Raw genomic sequence first — 18,701 nt, 5'->3', positions numbered from 1 at the left:
TGGTGACCTACACTGTTGTCAGAATGTAAATTCATACGACGACTATGGAAATTAGTGTGGCAATTTCTCAAAAATCCAAAATTAGAAATTTCATATGACTCATCTATTCCCCTCGCAGGTATCTTCTCAAAACAGCTACAGGATCATATTACTGTGATATACATATACCAATGTTTATATCAGTACAGTTCATGATAGCCAAATTTTGAAAGCAGCCTGTATGTCAATGAATAGACAAATAGAAAAAGAAAGTACAATATCTATACATCGTGTAATACTGGTCAGCTACAAAGAAAGATAAATTTGAGACATTTATAGGAAAGTGGATGCACCTGGAAAATATAACGTTGCATAAAATAAGACACCACATTTAAATACCGTATGGTGTCTCCAATTTGAATAAGGCAAAGAACCAAAAAAAAGCTTAATAAAAAATGGATAGAAGGAGGCAAGGGGATAAACCTCTTGCAAATGGGGAGCATTCCAGGAGACCGAGGGCAAGAATTAAAATATGCCATGAATAGGTACCAAATACACACAGTGGATGTAAACATTATGTTACAAGCAGGAGCAAAGAATAACAATAACAAGGGGAATGAACCGGGAAAGGAGATTTAGAGACAGAGGGAGGCAGGTGGGAAACGGGGGGAATGAAAAAATGAAACAGGCTACAGCCAATGTATTGTGTACTTGTACCTACTCCTTAAGCTGAACGTAAACATCACGTACTATAAACACGTACAAATAAAATTCATAAAAGGAAAAAATTCAGTGGGATTTTTTTTAAAACTAAGTGTTTTTTATATGATGACTAAAAATCTATTTAAGGCTTCCCTAAAGCATGAAGTAAGAAATTACCCACTTAAAAGCCACATTCCTTTCTAAATTCACTAAAAATTCTACATTGTTTTATTTAAGAAGTAATTAACTTCAAAGTATTTAAAATCACTAAGAATAACAGTGTGGGTTAAAAAAAACTGTGTTTGTAAACAAATGTTCATTACTGGGTATCACTCTGAATGTTTTAAAAGGAAAGAATATTTTGTGTTTTCTTTGTGCTTAATGAAATTCAATCTAGTACATTATATGGGGCAGAGAAATAGAAAGACTTGAAACCTGACCAATAATTGTCATTGTATTATAAAAACCCAAGAGAACAAGAGACTAAAACTTGCATTAAATCTGTATCTTGCATCAGAGCAGATAAGAAGTCAGATCTTGATTGTGATATTTATAGTCATATTTTCTACAATCATAAAGTAGCCTGGGAAGCAAGCACACTATAATAACAACCAGGAAAACGGTGATCTAGGTCTTTCTATCTCGATGTTATCAGTTTCCAGAATACCTCTATCTTTGTAAAAGAGGATAGAGATACCAAAACTTTGGGGGATTGTACATGAGCAGGTGACTCTTATTTTCTGAGTGCTGTTATACGAGCCCATAAGTATAAAAGAAAACCTCTTGGAGTCATCCACGGATATTTTAAGTCAGATTCACACAGGAAGAGCTGTACAGGCTTGTCAAGCTCCTGGCTGGGTTTCCATGTGTCCTTCATTAAGTACACGGCTCAGCCTGAAGGGAAGGCAGCACTGCTTGTGCAATTCACTCTGTTTATGGGCTTTCTGTCTGACAAAGGGGTTGTTTGTTGTCGAACTCTACCTGTTCCCACAAGTAAAGGGCAAAATGAGTCCAGGACAAATTGAGCCCTTTCAAATTCATGCACTTAGCAGAAAATGAACCGGGAATGTTCCAATGTAGAATCAGGCTTCCTATCTTGCCGCTTGCTCTCAGATAACTCCAGGATATTTTTTAATTTAAAAAGAATCATAAAGATGATTATAAAGATGCACTTTCATAAAATTATCAAAGTCTTGGAACAATATTGGTAATTTATCAGTCATATTTATGTTATGCTGCAAAACTTGCAAAATATTTAAAATATTACATTAGTACTCTCTGCCCAAGAAACTGTAGAAAAGCTAAACATACACGACCATACTGACATTTTAGCACTTCTTCCTTTCTGATTCTTTTTCTGGATCTTTCATCATTTTCCTCATATTGTGACATCTTTTTCAGTATTTTTATCTTACAGACCTTTGCTCCTCTTTCAATACGTATTAATTTGTTTCCTCTTATTGTAATCAAAAACATATGCTGGGAACAGAACACAGCGTAGCTACTGACGCTCTAACAAGGGAAGATACACTTCCCATGCACTTAGAGAACACACCGGCGGAAGGCAGAGACTTGTGAACTAGAAAGTGCTTTGGCATTTGATAAAGACTAGAACGGGAAATTATATTATAGGAACACATCGACAAAGCTCAAGCTTCCTACAGAGGAAAATACATGTGAAGGGCCAGAAAGAAGAGAGGAGATGACATTAGGAAACTGAAAATAAATTCAGGGAGAGTACACCATAGAGTTGCTGGGGAAACACAGGCAGCAGAAATGTCTAGAAAAGTAAGTTCATTGCTATACTCATGCAGCAAATAGTACTGAGAATCTACTTTGGCACCTTTAAACTAATGAGCACAGTTCCTGCCCTCATCAGTCCAAGGCACTCAGAAAGTAATGGGAAAGAAAATAGTGTTATCCAAGTATTCACAATGAGCTGGATCTAGTTTAAGAGGTGAGCAGATATCTCTCAGAAACACAGGCATGTGCTTTAGAGCTTCAACAGTGAACCAGACTTCTCCAGATAATCGAAGAGTAAGAAATGAAAAATTAGAAAGAGAAAGAAATGTTGACAGCCTCTGAAGCCATATTAGAGTTTCATTTTTATCATAAGATTTCAAGGAATGTAAATAAAGGAGTCACATCTCTGAATTTTCATTTGGAAAAGGACCATAATGAAGAGACTGAATCAGAGGAGCAAGACCATGGGCAGGGAAATAAGAGGTGAAATGATATTAGTACTTATTTTATTAAATACACTGGCTTGGGCCAATGCTGGGCCTTTCCAGAAGAAAAAAACAAAGTGACGAACTGATTTGGAGGAGAAGAAGGTGAGATCAGCAGGAAACATGTTTGTGGAGTGAATTTTGAAACACTCAGATGAAGCTTCTCAGTGCATTGCTATAATTTGGAAGGTTTCATTTTAGCTTTTTAATTGCTTGTTTGTTTTTATTTGTTTTGCTTTTTGAATCAGGGAATCACTAGGTAGGCCAAGCTATTAAACTCATTATGTACACCAGGCTGGTAGGCTGGTCTAGAATTTGCAATCCTTCTGTCCTAGGCCCTCAGACGCTAGGATTACAGGCTTCTGTTATGACACCCAGTGAACTGATTTAAAATAGCTATGATATAGGAAACCTTAATACTTAGTTCTATTGCATTTCTATGCAGGAAAATAAAGAGCTGTGCTTCTTTTCCTTTAACCTGGGGAAGATTTTGGCCAAGCAAGGTTATACCCTTTGCATACTATTCTTGGATTTTCCTAAAGAGCTAGGACCCCCAAGATCATTGGAAAAAGGCATATTTAACTCCCTAAGTGGGGCCAAAATGGGCTTGAGACAAACTCTTTAGCTCACACAAAGGGAAAGATGCTTCTCTCCAGTCTGCACCTAGATTGTAGAGCAATCAAGTATGGTTTGGACACAGTCTCCTTTACCCAGCTTCCCTACTTCACACTAAGGCCTCTGGGAAGGAAGGAGCTGTGGATTAGTCTTTCCTGGCTCTGGTGGGGTCTATAAATGTGTGTGTAATCCAAGAACCTCAATGTATTGCATTGACCTTTCAGGGTTAATTTCATTACTACACATTAAACTGCAGTGAATGGTATACGTGCATGTGCAGGTTAGAAGCTCAGGAGTGAGGGATTCTATACTACAGCATCCATTTTACTCAAATATAAATGTGATTCGTGTATTTCATTTTAAAAATGTGAACCGCAAGATCATTCCATATCTTATCCTTTTGCCTATTGTAAAATACCCATTGAGTACACAACATGATTATCTGAAAATTTAATTTATAGTTTTTAAATGCTCTTTTTGACTATTGAATTCTTCAGGTAAAAGGTGGCTGATGATAAAACGATTAGTAAATCACCTAATATTTTGCCATAAAAAATGATACACATTACACTTGCTTATACTTATATTATCTGTAGAGGAGAATATACAGTTCAAAATTAAGTATCCCAAACCAATGTGGAGATGTCGACAATCTTCTTATTCTCTAATGCAACATAGCAGTAATTTGAAAATCAAATCTAAATATTCAGAGATAAAAGAAATATTTCCTTTAAGATTAAGATAACTCAAAGATTAGGTGTTCTCCATAATGTAGTGAAAGCTTAATAAAAATTAATGTGCTATTTAAAAATGCCTTATTCATCATATCAAAGTACAAAGCTTTTAATTTAAAATACAGAATGTATGTATATATATATATAAAATGCATCTTCTTTTAAAACAATCCTTTGTATATTTTTTTCTATCTGATATGTCTGAGAAAAGCAAATATATGTTCATGTTTGCTTGCTGTCAGCTTACAAGGAATTGACATAAATTACTAGGTGACTATTGTGGGGATTTTGTTTCCTGGTGCTGAGAGTTGAACCCAGCGCCCTGCACTCTACCACTGGGCTATGACCCTGGCCATGATGGTTGTCTGGTAAGCAGAATTTGTTCTCTTTTTTCTAAACAATGGCTAAATTGATCATGATTAATGCTATCAATTTTTTAAAAACTACATGAGAAGAGACTAAGTGTTTGAAAGTCTAGAAACAACTTACGGAAGATGGGAACAAGATATTCAGTACCAATACAAACAACTAAAAAGCGAAGGGTGGGGGCAAAAAACAACATTTCTAGAATAAACGTACTAAATTTCCTTCCAGGTCCCTTGCGCTACAAGAACTTCACTTTTTGCTTTTTACAAAGCATTTTTGCACATACTGTCACATAAAACATTTGCATGTATAAAATATAAGTTACATGAATATGTGCAACATAATCATTTAAACAAACACACTCCAGACAAACTAGGAGAGATATCAGAAAGACAAACGGAAACCTAAGACAGGCTGAGAGCAGACAGTCGTTCAGCAAGGGCAGGTTCCCCTTCCTAGTTTCTATCCCAGGCAGAAATGGTGGTGATGACCTTGGTGATGTTCTCCCCAGGGCACAGAGCTGCGTTCAGTTGGACAGCCTCATAGGGAGCACCTCTCCGGCTTGCTGTTGTGAAGAACTGAACCACAGCCTGAGAAAGCCTGCCAGCATACGATGGTCTTTTCTTGTACTGATGGGACAATTCCTTTCTCAATCAAACCTTGCAGATAAAATTTATCAGCCCAGCAACATCTGAACATCCTGTCCCACTCCACTTGGTTTATACCGTGCTGACATGAAACCATGCAGTTATGAAAGAAACACTAGGTCACACATTCAAGCCCAATTTTCATGGAACCCTTTTATCTAGACAGAAAGACTTATTACGGGTTGAACATCCTTAATCTGAACAGTCTCTAAATCTGAAATTTTTTGAGTGCTAACATGATGTTCAAAAAATTCTGGAGCATTTCAGATTTCCAAGTAAATGAAACTTCAGATTTTTTAAATTAGGCACGCGCAGCTGGTAAAGTCTATGTAAATGTTATAAAATGCAGAAATTCCACAATCTAAAACAATTCTGGTCTCAAGTGCAAAAACATTAAATATTTTGTTACTTTATATAATACGTAAATCTATTATAAAAGAATCACAAAAGTCTAACAAAATAGGAAAATCACTTTTACTACTTGTAAAATCTGTATCTCTCTTTAGTTTGTCCTATCTTATATGATCTCTGAGGCTCTGCCATTTTATAAATTTGAACTACAATTAGGATTTATTTAATATAATAAGCTAGCTTCCAGTGAACAATGTTAACATGAACCATATTTAATTATGCTCCTACAAAGTACTTCTAATTTTAAAAGCAATTAATCAATGCTTGCAATATACCAAAATGTGTATTTTAAAAGTGCGAGGCCCCCCTCCACTATGTATTCATTCATTTGCTAAAACAATGAAATGCTACCAAGTATTTGAAAGTGTATGGTCATACTGTACACACATTCTTTGAATTTAAGCTTTGTAAATGAAGATCTCTGTCCCCACCAACCTATGTATGCAACTTAAGAAAATCATCCTCCACATTGGACCACTTTACAAGGGAGACTATTTTATAGTAAAAATCCTGGCCAGAATTTGTTTTCAGTGAAAGCATATAAGTTCATACTGTCAACAAAGTAAAATATTTTTAAAACTCTAATTCATCACATATCTTGAAAAATGTATTGCTGAGGATCAGCATATCATGAAAATTTCATAAACTTCTATGTTTTATGTTCTAGTTTTTCAGAACCTGAAAGTATTTTTTAACCAAAGAAAAGTCAAAACAACAACCAAAACACCTTGACTTGAGAGCTAATAGTATTTGGTTCACCTGGATACTTACTGTGCTGTTTCACACAATCTCTCTCTCTCTCTCTCTCTCTCTCTCTCTCTCTCTCTCTCTCTCTTTCTCTCTCTCTCTCCCTCTCTTTCTCTCTCTCTCTCTTTCTCTCTCTCTCTCTTTCTCTCTCTCTTTCTCTCTCTCTCTCTTTCTCTCTCTCTCTCTTTCTCTCTCTCTCAAATACTAATAATTATATACCTTTATATAGTTTTATACATAAGTTTTCACTTTCCTATAACAAGTTTTAAACTTTCTTCATCATAGTAGGTGCTTGTCATTTCTTAGTGATAAAAATAATCTTGAATAAAGAAACTGTTGGAATTAGTGCAATGCAGACTTAAAAATATCTATTTTCAATTTGCTCTCCTGTAGAGATCTAATGTGGCATTTAATACACTAGGTTTTCATCAAAATAACCTTAAACATAATCTCTCACGATCTTTTCCTATACATTTTTGTGCTTCAATTGTGCTCACCTTCCTTTTAATTCTGACCATGTTTGTTGACCACTGAAGATTTTCCCTCGAGTCAGTAGCAGCAGGATAAATGAGACATAAGGAAACTTAGAGTAGTCTTATTTTACAGACAAGAAAAGTAACATTTAGAGTATTTTAATTACTTCCTCTAGGAAACCCAACCAAAACGCTCTTCTTATCTCTCTGCATCCAATCCCTGTTCTGTTACACTATGCTCTTTATTTTTAAATGTGGCATGTTTTACCAACATCACTTTATTCTTAAGAATATATAAAGCTCAACAGCCAGTTCCCAAAAATCTTTGTTCTTTGTTTTTCTTCTTCTTAAAGTCACATGCAATCATAAACAAGTCATTACCAATTTTTCATTCAACAAAATTGGTTCATTGATCCTGTTCCATTTCCTTATTGTTTCCTCATGATCAAGTTACCTACAGAAGTCATCACCAGAATCATGACTCTATTTTTTAAAGTATAAGAAAAAAATCGAAACCATATGTTAAGTTTTATGCCCTTCTATCTAAACTGTATAAATTCAAGGATTATGAGGTTGTCTTAAAGCACACAAACTAGAATATATTATGCATAAACATATTTCTATTCAAGAAATTTTGCACATGGGCAATAAACATACTTTGCTGAAGATTTCTTGAAAGACACTGAAAACTGTATTCATCACATTGACCTCTAATATATTCTTTTTATAACCACAAAGCAGCTGAGTCACAGCATCATTTTCTTGATGTGAGTTATTAAAGTCTTTGATGCTAGACTAAAGCTGAGTCTGGTGAAGTAAATCCACTCTCCCTCACGTTTGGGAGAAATTCTGTTAAAAAAACAACAAAGCATTTTTATATTACTCCATCTGTGTGCTACTTTTTCCGTCTCCTTTCCTAATGAAGAAAGAAAAAGGCTTAGGACATCAAATAGGAATGGTGATTAAATAAAAATATATATGAAGAAGGATTTAAAATTGAATTTTTACGAAAATATCAAAGGTAGTAAATCTAGTGATCATCACTATACAGAAGAAAAACGAAGGTGTCTGTGCTCCTCAGTATTCAGTCTTCTTCTCGTGTCTATCACCACAAGAATCACAAATGATTAACTTTTCTCCAAAAGATAAATGAATGTTATCTCCTGACATAGTGAATATTTCAAGGCTGCATTCTTTAGTGAGCATCAGGTAGCATGTGCACAGGCAGAGCTGGAAATTAACACAAATCAAAGAAAACAACGAGGACACATTTAAAAATAAGAAAGAAAGAGAGGAGAGGATGACTGCAACCAGCTTGGTAACAAAAACATCAAAGACATCAGGTATGACAAATTCATGGAAACAAAGCTTGGCAAATTTTGTTCTCAAGTCCTCAAACTGATGCTTATAAAAGCTGATTCTTTCTAGATCAGACAGTTTTTATTTCATTTTAAGAAAGCACTTTCAAAGGTCCTCATTGGGCCAAAGACAATTATCTGACTAATCTTTTTGCCTGTTTTATTTCTAACCCAAACCCCTAATAGAAGCCAGTGGGTTAGAAGTTTTTCAAAAATCAAATCTTCAATTCAAAATAATAGGTATTTGAAATAACTTTGAAGCTACTGGCAGATTTTGTTTAACAGATATATTTATAGTGTTATCAGAAGCCTGTAAGAGAGTACATTATGAGATAATGTGTTTGAATGAGTCTCTCACTTTAGCTAATCTCGCTAGATTTTTATAGCTGTCTCTTAGCTGGGAATCAACAACTAAGCTCATGGAAATTTAGTAGAGTATTAGTCAGCACAAAGAAACTTCAAAAAGCAGACATGCAGAAAAATCATTTAGACTAAGAAATGCATTCTACAGTAAGTTTGAGAGGCAAGAATTCCAGCTGAGAAATACTTGAGACCACACTCTTAAGTAAAATGAATCGGAACAGGTGTTTAAATATAACGTTGTTTCTTTTGTGTGAGAAACTCAAAGTGTACATAAGGACCAAAATGGACGACAATTATTGGAAAGTAGGAAGAAAATGTTCAAAGGAAAAGGGGAACAATGGATGGAGCCAGGGAGCAGAGAATAGGAGTAAAAAATTAAAATAATGAAAGAAAGAAAAGCAACAGACATGAAGTTTTGTAGAGAGAGGAAGAAGGATTGAAGGAAGGGAAGAAAGGTGAAAAAGAATTTAGATAGAATACATACAAGTACAAGTTCTCTAACGTATACAATTATGGTTTCCTATAATGAACGAATGTGTTTATTATGTATGTCAAAAGCGTACCAACAAAGTAAAAAAAAAATTTTTAAAGGGTAGAAATTGAATGTTCATAGTTGGATACAAAAGAATCAAGACACAAAAAAGAGCAGCGAGGCTGTCTTATATTTCTGTTGCCTGCCACAAAAATTCCTAATTTTTTTCACTGGCTCAAACTGACAAACCATACTTCTTTTTTTTTTTTTTTTAATTCAAAGAGAAAAAAAAAAACAGAAAAAAAGGGTAGAAATAATACAGAATTACAGAAAAATAAACAGTAAGAAATAACTAGTTGATAAGTTATATATTGTCATCTTAGAAATAGTTTTTCAAGTTACAAAATTAAAGCATACAAAGTGACATTCAAATAGTGACACTGTCAACAGTTCTGCTCAATGACCCAACAAAAACTTAGTAATATGGTTATCAGTCCTACACACTTGTTTTTATCTTAAAGAGGGTAAGATTAAACATACCAAAATAGAACAAAACAGTTCATAAAGAAACAATTTAAAGAGATGCAGATTTCAAAGCAAGTCCACTGCAGATCTTCACTGTCTATATTATTGTCTCTAGTTTTCTTCCAAATAGTTGTCCCCATCTTCACACACATTGAGTACGTATTGCATATTATAGAACTAATCAAATCATTACAAGATGATGAAGGCTTTTTAGGTCTTCAAGACCTGACATTGGGGAAGTCAATAATGACTACCATAATGTCTCTCATTCTCTTTGCATAGCTGTCCTTATCTTTACATATGCTGAAATTGAACTTAAGAGACTAGACTAATATCACTCTGAACAGTGAATAATAGCATTGCTAGATTTTATATCATAATGTTACAGAATTAGCTTTGGGTTTCTTAGTGTCTCTTCTTCATTACATCTTGCATTATATAATCTGTTCCCATAAATAGTCTAAAAAATTCTTCCCATGTGTGAATTTCTACATGTATATCTATCCTCTCTATTTATAGGGAAAAACAGATTATAACAAGACAACAAAACAAATTCCTAGAAAAACATGCAATGAAAAAGACATATAAGACCACAATGTTAGGAGATCTACCATAGTTACTGTGCTTTCTCTTGTTATTTTCAATAGACTTGTCCATATCATCAGGCTTAATATAGTTAAGCATAGTATTGCATAGCTATTTTTATAAAAACACAACTTTGAAGACGTGTAGGACTTTAAAGTGGTTAATAATCAAAACCAGTATGGATATCTTTTACATCTTGTCATCTTCAGAGTAGTTGCCTCTACTCTTAGACTTGATACTGTCAAGCATACCAAATTCGAATAAAATTAGCCAAGGCAAAACTGCGGTCTAACAAACCAGCTTCAAATAAGATCAGTCATAGTAAGGCAATGTAAGTAATACAGGGTTTCAGTTTAAGTTAATAGGAAATTAAGGATAGTACCACGGTACAACCTGCTATTTTTGGGTTAGATGTCTGGGCCCTCAAATCTGATATGAGTAGACAGACTGGAACAAAATAAAATCAAACTAAACAGAGTGATAAGACTACTGTGACTTTTAAACCCAGATACACTATTAACAATGACCTCTGCCTTCCTTTTTTGGGCTATTTTTCACCTTTCTCCTTATCAGGATGCTTTGTATGTTTTGGGTCCCACTAGCTCCTTTAGTTTTTACATTAGGGGGTCATCCTGTTATGTGAGTGTTGCTGAACCTTTTTACCCCTGAGCTTGATCTTGAGCTGTACTCCTTTACTTACTAAAGTCATAGGGTTTTCCTTCCTTCCAGCTGTGTAGTTCTATACTTCCCAAAAGTATCATAGCTTTCCAATCTATCTGCAGCTGCTGGATGAGTTGTCTATATTTCTCTCTGATTTCCTGTCACATATAGTATTGCTTTCTCATCTTTGACTTTCAGTTTATTAACCCTCTTTTGGGTTGAGTGTATTTCCTATTCAGAGCATCTAGATGGAACCTGCCCTCTAATATTCTCTGCCTGTCTCTTTTCTTTTTTTTTTATTTCAGTGTATCAAGCCATCTATATTAAAGATTATAGCTTACCGTCTCTGCCTCATGTCTGCTATTCTATTTTTCTGCTATAATTTGTCCACTTTACTCCTTCATTCCACTGTCTGCCCCATTCATTGAGGCCTCTCTGGCACTGTTGCTGGAATCCTGGTATTTTTTCCTCTCTCTCTCTGGAATGTCCTTCAGTATTTTTTGTAGGGTTGGGTTGGTGGCCATGAACTTCCACAGTTCCTCCTTGCTTAGAAACATCTTATTTCTACATTAATTTTGAGAGAGAGTTTTTCTGCATACATCAGTCTTTGTTGCAAATTATTTTCTTTCAGGGCTTGGACTATTTCCCCCCAGGCTCTTCTCGATTTGAGAGTTTGTGTTGATAAGTCTGTTGTTATTTTGATAATTTTTCCATTGTAGATAATCTGCTTCTTTTCCCTGCTTCTTTTAATATTCTGTTCTTTTGGTGGATTTCTGGAATCTTGGTTATTATATGTCTGGGTGTAGATCAGTTTTGGTTGCAGTTGGCTGGAGTTCTGTATGCCTCATTTATCTGGATATCATTTCTTTTTCCTATGCTTGGGAAGTTTTCCTTAACTATATCTGTGAATATTCTTTGTAGTTCATTTTTGGTTACTCCTGCTTCTTTGCTCACATGCTTTATTCTTAAGTTATATATCCTTTTGTTGTCTTCTAGCCTTTAAATTGCTTCTTTCTGGTTCCTCGTTATTTTTAAGAGATCTTTTCTTTTGCGATCATATATCATAAATCTCTTCAAGTTTCAAAAGGCTAACCTAGCTTCTGCCAAGGCATTTGCCAGTTTTCAATGGAGTTTTTAGTTTCCTGGTAATCTCTTTGGATCTGTTTCATGTATTCTAGATTATGTTTAAATTCTTCATCAAAGGTTTCTGTTTTTTTCTGATTTCCTCCATTTTTCTGTGTTCTCTTGGGAGGGGCTTATCATTTCTTTAATTAATCTTTTTATATCTTGCCTCACTTGGATCAGAAGTACAGTTTTAAATTCATCTATGAGGTCATGAAAATATTTCTTTATTTGCACTGATGCTGCGTCTAGTATTGGTTGTTTACTGTACTGGTGCTCTTCTGTATTTACTTCTCCTGGGCTTATTTTCCCAGGTTCAGCAGCTGGAGGTTTTTTTGTTTGTTTGTTTTTGGTTTTTTTTTTTTTTTTTTTTAATTTCTATCTCTTGTCATGTTTCTGGTTTCTTTCAGACCGGTGTGTCCTCGTGGTCTCTGGCCATCTCTGTATTGCTTAGGGTCTTTCTGAAGCATGCTGACTGGGGTTTTGCTGCCCTCCCTAATTTGCTGTTATCTAAGGTACATGCAGGGATGCAGGAACAGTACAGGCTAGCCTCGAGCCTCTGAGCCAATTAATTCGCAAGTTAGGCTGTACTTTGTGGATGTCACAGAGTGGCGACAATTTTGTACCTGCTTATTGGGTCCCAACCAGAGGTTTAGCTCAGTCCCAGAAGATCCTGCCAGTTCTCTCTGCACCAGGGGCAGCTGACTGACTTCACTGTGGCTCCAGGCTCTGCCCAACTCCAAGATGTCCTCCACCAGTCCTCTCTGTGTCAGGAGTGGCCAACTGACGCCACCTTAGTGCCAGGCTCTGCCCAACTCCAAGATGTCCTCCAGACAGCGACAGCAGCTGCAGGACCCAATCCCTAGCACTCACCGGGAATCACTGCAGTTCTTCCTCTTGGGTCCACTCTACACTGCACCGTGTGTCTTCATTGTGCTCCCAGCACAGTGGGGATTGGTCAGAAAACTGCGTGGTGCCCAGCTGTGGCACCTAGGTGTATAGTCCTCTCATGGTCTCCTCCGGTGCAGCCAGGTGGTTCTGGCTGCTTCACAGGGCCCGGGACCTAATTTCCAGCACTCACTGAGAGCCAATAAAGCTCTTCCCCTTGGATCCACTGGTCACTGTGTCACACCCTCCCGTTAAGGACCCAGGATTCGCCGACTCCTGTTATTGGCAGCTGCGGTCTCAGCGTGACTTTGGATCGTCTGGGTGCACCTAGTACAGCGTGGAATGGGTCTCAGTGAGCCTGTTGGGTTTCAGTTCTCCACCTATGCTTTTCCTTCCTCTTCCTAGTTTTATTTTTCCCTTCAGTTACTGCCTTGGTTAACAAGAATCATTATCCAATCATCTGGCCCTCTCCATGTTGTCAAATTCTAACATCTGATCTGATTTCTCTGCAGAAGCTCTCTATCCAGCTTCCTAGAGAGCAATGATTTTTTCTCCATTCTCCCCAAACCATACTTCTTAAAGACTTCCTTGGCTACATTCTCCTCTCTCCTCCCAAATTCATTTCTTTCCCTTTGAAAAACAAGAGAAATTTTCTCTAGCTTCATTATGCATTTTGAAGTATTTGTCTCCCTCCAAAAGTTATCGTCTCCTGGATGACCTATTCCATAACTGTGAAATATTTTAACTCCTGATGTAAAACAAAACATTGTCTGTACAGAGTATGTACCTAAACTCATCCCCATTATCACCCCCTACAAAGGCAGTCAACAGACTCAATATGCATTGTTCATTTCTTTATCTTCCAAATGTCTTCACAACACTCCTGAAAGAAGTATTCTTGTTGCATCAGTGTGTTTAACTTTCAGAAAATTACTTGCTCGTTTGCTGATCATGTAAAGGCACAGAATGAGACCTGGGGGAATGGAGAGGAAAATGTGGGGTGAGGAATCAGTAGTGTTGTGAGAAGGAGGCGGGGACCTGCTCCCTGTGGGCAAAAGACCATGCCTGTCACTGAACTTGACAAGTCACACACAGAACCTCTGCTCAAGACAAATTAAGATTTAAAAATTTCTCTTTTGAGCAGCAAATGCTCTTTCGTTTATCAGTCACCACAGCTGAAGTCATTTTGGACCTGAATTCGAGCAGGAAGACCAGCTCGAATAAGACATCCTGGCAGACAGAGAGCCAAGAGAAATTCAAGAGAACTGGCTTCACCCACTTGGCAGTTATACTTGCTGCTGGAATTCACCAGTCCTTATGTCATCATAAGTGGTCATAACACAAAGGACACTGGACACCTCTCAGAGAAGATACAGAAGGCAATGTTACTAATGATAACGGTAGCCAACCAACAAAATTAGCCCGCATGCATGGAATGTTTCTCCCAGCCCAGGCACTAGCTCTGTGCTTACTGAGTGGTTGTAGTTACTTAACTTCTGTACAGCTTTAAAACCATGCCACCCATCCTTCTTTCTGAGAAATGCTTCTCCAACTGTGTGATTTGGGAAGGACACTGCAGAAACACTTGATCATGGAACCACTTGTTGGATCAAGCTTGGTAATCCATGCTCCATACACACACAAACACATGTGTGCGCAATTCAGAAGCTGGCAACAACAACAACAACAACAACAACAACAACAACAACAAAAAAGACAGAGAAACAGAGAAAGAAAGACAGAGAAAAAAAGAAAAGAAAAGAAAGTGGTGGCACATGTCAGTAGTCTCACTTCTCTGGGAGGCTGAGACAAGAATATCACAAGTCAGACCTCAACCTAGGCAACTTGAGCAACCAAGCATGACCCTATTTCAAAGAAAATAAAAAGTGTTGGACTTATAGTTCACTGTAAAAGCCTGGGATTCAACCCCCAATGGCCAAAAAAATTTTTAAAAATGGCCAAGAACCCAGGCAATTGGAATGCTTTGTAGTATTTTTTTCAGTCTGGAGAGGAAAGGAGATATTTCTCTAATATTAAATCTATAGAACTATTAGCCTAGGGACACAAACAGCTAGAACCTTCATCTCATGAGCATATGCACAAAGACAGAACTGGGGAGGAGAGACGGACAGAGAGTCTGGCAGGTTAGGCATGTCTGAGCAGCTCTTTATGTTAGTGCTCCCTAAGCCAGCTCAACACTGTCCTCCACACGGCTGGTTATGCACCATTAACCCCATTTTTCTCCCCTTGAGTGCAGCAAGTATTTTCTTCATTTACAAATATACATAGATCTTCTCATACACTCTTCATAGCCTTACGCTTCAGTTCATCAGAAGAGAAAAAAGCAATTTTAAAAGATGAAAGAGTTCAGGGCTTTCCTCGAGGTCATGAAGCTATGAAGTTGCAGCCCGGGTCCAACCTGCTGGCCCTACAATCTTAACTTGGAATGTGTCCGCTAGGATTCTGACCCAGCTTACTCTTGCTCTCCAAAATCTCTTTCATTGTTCTTTATTTGTAACCTTGGAAGAGTTCAATGAGTTAATGTAAGGAAAATCGCCTTGGCTACTGCCATAGCAAACTCATTTTTCCACTGGTCCCAGGGTCCAGTGCCTGTCGAGGCATGTGACAGGCCTATGCTTGTCAGATGGTTTTTTAAAATGGCCATTTTACCTCATCTGTCTTTCTTGTCTAGTCTGAGTCTTATTTTCTTTTTGCCTTACAATAAAAAACTTAAAGATGACAAATGATTGCAACAGAAATTTCAACTTTGAAACAGAAAGGGTGCAGCTGTAAGTCAGGTCATGCACCATTTAAACCTTTGTATTCAACAGGAAAAGATGTGAACAGCAGGGAGGGCTTTAGAATTAATACCCAAAATAATAAGTGACAGCCCCATAATTCTCAGAGAATAAAGAATGCAGCATCACTGCAAGAAGATCTTTTAAATGTCTTACATACTACTGTGATAGAGACTTATAAAAATAAAGATGACACATCTGAATAAATGTTGAAACCATGAAACAAAAATACTATCTCATTTATTAAACCCAATACTACTTGTCAAAAGCATTAATTGTTCACTGGAGACACAGTGATTATTTTAGACCACTAATTATCTTTTTGTTACATCTGGCTAAATACAGTGTAGTTATCTTAGGTGCAAGTCACAAATTACATACAAATTGCCTGAATCCTGTGTTAATTGAAGTCATGCTATGTGACCATTTAATTATATTCACTTGCAAATAAAGAGAAATATTCAAAAGCAGTAGTCAGACAAAATCACAGCTAAATTTTGTGAGAGATTTTAGGATATTTTAATCCAAATGATACATAGTGATAGTGAGCAAAATCTTGGCACGCTAGACATCAAGCTGAGTCCAAGTGGCAATGATATTACCCCCCAAATATAACAGAAAATGTAAATCTCTAGGCTTCTAGTTGTTTCTTGCCTACATAATCCAGGAGGGTGCAATGCAATCTTCTTGTTCTCTCTCAGCAAGGAACATGTTAAAGTCAACCTCAGCCAGAACATGGCTTCCAGAGCGGAGAAATTCAACACCCTTGACTCTTCCAACGCCCTGATAACTTTGCAATGCAGACAGCAGGGAACCTGGCCCAGCTGCTTTCTCTTTGGGTTTCATACAGTGATGCTGCCAGGTTGGCTGGGAAAGTAGGGCAGTACTCTCTACTATGAGTTTGCTAACAGAGGAAAACATCACTGTATGCAAATTCCACAAAAATGTATCAGTAGGAAAAGAACTGAACAAATAATCAGTAATGCAAAGGCAAATGTGAGGTTGCCCATGTTATCAATGGCTACGATTAGTCTTAAAAAAAATAAATGTTCCAGATGTAAAAGCTTCTTTTCCTCTTTCAAATAATTTAGGTGTTCTTTCTTCTTCATTTTGGTATCTCACCTGCTCATTGATTTTAATAAAAGTTGAAAGTAAGACAAATGTCTTTATTTCCATGGCATCCCCAGCTGAGAAGAGTGGCGTGCTACTCAGCTCACAGTAGGAAACCCCAGAGGCCACAGTGACTTGTGGAAAGATGCTCTCCACCAGGCAAGCATACAGAGCAGGCTGTCCAGTACACAGAGCCAGCTTTCCCACCTGTTCACCTGACAGCCATGGCACATAGATCACCTCTTTGTCAACAGCGAACACCTGAGCTTCATAAATTGTTTCCTTTTGACAGATCCATCGACTCTCAGCTGCTCTGAAGGTCTCAATTAAGAAAAAATACTCAAGAAAGATTAAGGCATAAGATATTCAAATACTTCTCAACACCAGGAGTCTTACATTTTAGTGAGCAAAATGCACACACACACACAAGTTAAATTACTAGGGGTCCCATTAAAATATGCAAATATTTGTTTGTGAGATCACTGTTCCATTTGCCCCCATCAAATTCTAGGGGAGAGCACAGACATTTCTTAGGACCGCTCATGTGAAGTCTGTGGGTTTAGCGCTGATAAGAATCACCTTTTGAGAAGCCTCTCTAATACCTTACTTAAACTTTATTCTTTTCAAACCATGTCACCAGAGAATTTACATATAAGCTTAATACTACAATGTCTCACAGAAGTAATTTGTGATTTGTGTTAAAGGTTATTACATGAAGTGACAGTGTGAGGATCTTCTTGATTTCTGTAATATTTGCATTAATATTGTCCCTTTTTTAATATCTTTGTGTTAATGGGCAACATATAGCACTCAGTGTGAGAAAAAAATGTTTTCTAAATAAATTTTATAATTTCACGTATTAATATTTGTCTAACTACCTGAAAACACAGAAAGAAATCTTGTTCTGAATCAAAGTAACTTTAATTGACCTTTCGCTCTGACTTTAATGTTTTTGTCTTTAATCACAAACATACCAAATTAATTTGGAGACAATTAGATTAGTGATAACAAGTAAAATGGTGCAGGCGGATGTCATTTTACAATGGGTGTCTGTGCTCTAGGGCTAGGAGAGATGGTTCCAAGAAAATTTGATGACACATTTTATGTATAAGTATTCAATAGTTATGCAAGCACAGTCATAACAGCTCACTGATTTTATTACTGTTATTTAGTGTATTCACCCTTCTAGTAGGATTTACTCTGATAATAGTCAAAGTACAGTCCCATTCAAACGTAGGAATGATATATTACTCATTTTGCTAAAAGATACCATTCAGATCTCTCCATGTAATTTGTATTTAAGCCCTATTTTTACCTTCTTCTATTTCAACCAAGAGGAGTAAGTAAGTCGGTCATTTTACCTTGACTGTGTCAGCCTTGAGACACATCTTTTCGTGCCAAAATCTTTAACACACCACTGACAGATTCATTCACATTAGTCTGGAGACTAATTCCAAAAAAATTCAATTTTTTTAACCGAGGCCCTCTATGATCTTGATGCAGCTCATCCTACAAAGTCAATTTTCTACTATGTCTCCCGTAAGCATTCTACCCCAGCCAAACTCATTTTTTACTGTGTTCCCTTTTGCTTCCTTGCTTCCACTTACTTGGTCTTTAAGAACTTAAATTGCATCTACTCTTAACACCATCAAAAAAACCTTGCCAATAAAAGTAATTTATTTTCCTTCCATAACTCTCATAACACCTTTTATAGTCTTTCTTACCACGTATACCTTTTACTATAAGTACTGGGGAATAGGTTCTATTTCTCCTGCAAGACTGAAAGCAGAACCTGTTATTTCCTGAAACATTCTGGCATACTGTGCATCCCATAGTGGGAAGCCACTCAACCATTTGGAGAATGAATTGAACAAATTGCCTCATTTTCGAGAAACTGTGCAGCATTCGTATTTACTTT

At 36.8% G+C, this 18,701-nt stretch overlaps 1 pseudogene; it reads right to left on the bottom strand.

Moving 5' to 3' along the window:
- Positions 1-18,171, bottom strand: part of LOC100716165 (NF-kappa-B-activating protein-like) — a 55,498-nt pseudogene extending 37,327 nt beyond the window's left edge.
- Positions 18,172-18,701: the final 530 nt, after the last annotated feature.

Source organism: Cavia porcellus, unplaced genomic scaffold (genome assembly GCF_034190915.1).
Source record: "Cavia porcellus strain 051 isolate PalLab524CR breed Dunkin Hartley unplaced genomic scaffold, mCavPor4.1 scaffold_2, whole genome shotgun sequence".
In the NCBI taxonomy this organism is placed as follows: Eukaryota; Metazoa; Chordata; class Mammalia; order Rodentia; family Caviidae; genus Cavia; species Cavia porcellus.
The sequence above is the reverse complement of the archived record's forward strand: the minus strand, read 5'-3'. Positions and strand labels throughout refer to the sequence as shown.